Genomic DNA, 3,271 nt, shown 5'->3' on the forward strand with positions numbered 1-3,271 from the left:
AGGACATAGGACAAAAAAGTACCAGCAGGTGTTCTTTAACATGCTTAATAGTATTGTACTTACTGCAAATACAAGTAGCAAATTTACTTGCAAATTTACTTGCAATTACTAACTGTGCAGTAGACCTTTTATAGGCACTGGACCAGGAGCAAATCTGCTCCCAGTCAGCCAGCTACCAGGGGGTGGAAGCTAGCTTCCTGCTCCTGGGACCTGCCTGCTGCTGGGTTGGGCTCCACCACTGGAGCCCAGGAGGGGACCATATCCTCCTGCCCTGACAGTAGGGAGCTCTGAGCCCCTCACTCCAAGATTTTGATTGGGGAGTGGGGACTGGGAGATACTTATCTCCCAGGCCCCACTTCACCATTGTGATCAGGAAGCGGGGACTGAGGGAGGCTGGGAGATCCTTATCTCCCAGTGCTGGCTCTGCAGTTGTGGGGACGGCCCTGGGAGATAAAGATCTCCTAGTGCTGGCCCCTTGACCATGGAGCTGGTTCTGGGAGTTCCCTGATGGTGGGGCCTGGGGAGACTGTTCCCTACCCAGCTCTGCAATCATGGAGCTGAGCAGGAAACAGGCTCTTCAGTCTCTGCCCCACAATTGTGGACCAGGGGCTGGGAACTGTCCTGGTCAGGAACAGGTCCCAACCTGCCCCCAAATCAGGCAATTGAGGTGCTGGGCTTGGAAAGCTGCAGAGGTGGGGCAGGTCCCAGCCCCCTGCCCTGATCTCTCACTGGGGCAGCTATTAGTGAGCCCCCCCAGCAGATTTAGTCAAGATATGAGGAAAAACTTCTTCATGGTAAGGGTGGCCAAAATTTGGAATGGGCTTCCAAGGGAGGTGGTGCTCTCCCCTACCCTGTGGGTATTTAAGAGAAGGCTGGATAGGCATCTGGTCCCAGCACTCATTCCTGCCTAGGCAGGGGGTCAGACTGTTGAGGTCCCTTCTGACCCTAGCATCTATGAATCTATGAATCTATGGATATGCAGTGAATACCTGTCCAGCTGGTGACTCACTTCTATCTGCTCCCCTGGCAGATTGGGGGAGGGGCCTAGGACCTGCTCCTCCCCTGAACCTCTTTCCAAGTCCCCTGCTCTGATCTGTGAGCTGGGGCTGAGATCTTCTTGCTGCTGGGGTAGGGGGACGTGCGTCTACACTTGCAAGGAAGCAGGAGCAGATTTTCTGGCAATGGCAGAAAACTGCTCCCATTTTCTGGGGCCCTGCAATGGGCCCCTGCTGCTACTGGGTGGAGCTCCAGGTTTTGGCTGCAGCACCCTCTTTAAAGCCAGCCCTGCTTGCTGCTTCCTGTCCAGCCACTTGCTTGATCAGGAGCAGCATGCACAGTGCAGGGACAGCAGGCAGCAGTGTTCTTCTTTCCACCTGTGCCTCTCTGCACCATGGCTGCTCCAGACCCTGGCCCTGGCAGCAATGACCAGTGCCCTGTGCTTCTGCTGGCCATCGCGCTGGCTCTGCTGGCTGCTGTACTGGCCCTGCTGGTTTGCTGGGCTGACTGCCACCTGGCCCTTGGCTGTCTTACCCCTCCCAACTCTTCTACATGCAGCAACCACCTGCCTGCCCGCTGTGCACTGTCCCAGGGCCACCAGCACGCAGGTTCCACCTTAACCCTATCTGTCTGTCTGGCTGGATCCCAGTAGGAACACCTACGACGAGCTCCAGAATGCCACCACCAGGGCTGCCATTGCCCTCCTGGGCCTCCAACCCCGCTGCCTATGGGCCCGATGGGCCAGCCAGGACTGGTGGCTGCATATTGCTTAGCACACCTGGGACAATGAGCAGTGGTTGAAGGTGTTCCAAATGACCCAGGCCACCTCCTGGTATCTCCTGGAGCAGCTCTGGATATACCTGGAGCAGCAGGACACTGGCATGTGGCCACTCCTTCCCACAGACACACCCAGCAGTCTGTGGTACATCAACCACCTGTTTGGCTTGGGCAGGGCCACCACTAGGGATGCTATCCTGGAGTTGTGAGGCACCCTCCAGGATATTTTGTGGGACACGGTGTTTTGTGTGCATGACATCCTGGTGGTTGGTGGGGTTCCATGGCTTGGGAATCTCCCAGTGCATTGGGGCCCTGGACGGGACCCACATCCCTGTCACCTGCCTGCCCCATGGAGACCAGCCCTACTACAGCCAGAGGGACTTTCACTCCGTAGGGCTGCAGGCCATCATGGACCACTAAGGGTCTTCACACATGTGAGTGCTGGCTGGGCAAGCAGCACCCACAACGCCCATGGTTCTGGAACTCCAGCCTGCCAGCCCTAGTACAGAGTGGCCGCTTCTGCTCACCTGGAGCGCCCTTAGACTTCTTGCTTGTGCTGGGGCAGGAGAGGCTCCCAGCCCAGAGTCCTCCTGGCCCAGAAGCTCCCAGCCCAGTGCTCCTGGCCCAGAGCCTGAGGTCAGCCCCCTAGTGGCAGGACTGACCTGGGAGCAAATTTACTCCTGGATTGTGTCTACATGTGTATAAGCATGCAGTAACTAATCATGAGTAAATTTGATACTTGCATTTGCAGGTTTCAAATGTACTCACGATTAAGGGATTTTATTTTGCAGTAAGCATGTACACGTGTAGATACATGTGTTTACTGTGCAGTAAACTATGCTAATGAGCAGTTAAGTATCTCATGTAGACGTGCCCACTGTGTGCTCTAGCTAATTGCTCCAATGTCTAATGCAGCTATACTAACAGAGTGATCACAGTTGCAGAGTTTGCAGATACTTCTGATTGTCTATTGCCAGATTCAAGCTAGAGCAGAGTTAAGGTTGTGTGGACATATATCTTAACACTGTGGGAAGAAATCTGTTTCACCTAGTGAACAAAGAAATGGCAGTTTGGGACCAACTCTGAATGCTCTGAATTATCTGTAACTTCCAGACATGCACAGATATCTCCTTATTCCTGTAATGGGGCACCTATACACATACAGAGTTAGAGAATTGCTCTTAGGTTTTAGTACAGTAACTCAGAGGTGGCTACAAACTATACTTCCGTCATCCGTTAGGTAGGCCCTGATACCTATGTATATGTCTTGATTTTCAAAGTTTTAAAATATGAAACACTTTACAATTTCATTTCCTGATTTTCAGAAGTTTGAGTTTTCTAAACTCAAACTTTAACTCAGTGTTATAAAAGAAATTTTTGACATTGATAAAATTAATTTGGATATATGATTTTATTTGCTTAATAACACATATTTTAGAAAAGTTTAGAAAAAGCATGATTGTAAATTTGATGTTCCTGCCCCGAACCAGAAAGAGCG

This window comes from Alligator sinensis, unplaced genomic scaffold (genome assembly GCF_000455745.1).
Source record: "Alligator sinensis unplaced genomic scaffold, ASM45574v1 scaffold161_2, whole genome shotgun sequence".
NCBI classification, from domain to species: domain Eukaryota; kingdom Metazoa; phylum Chordata; order Crocodylia; family Alligatoridae; genus Alligator; species Alligator sinensis.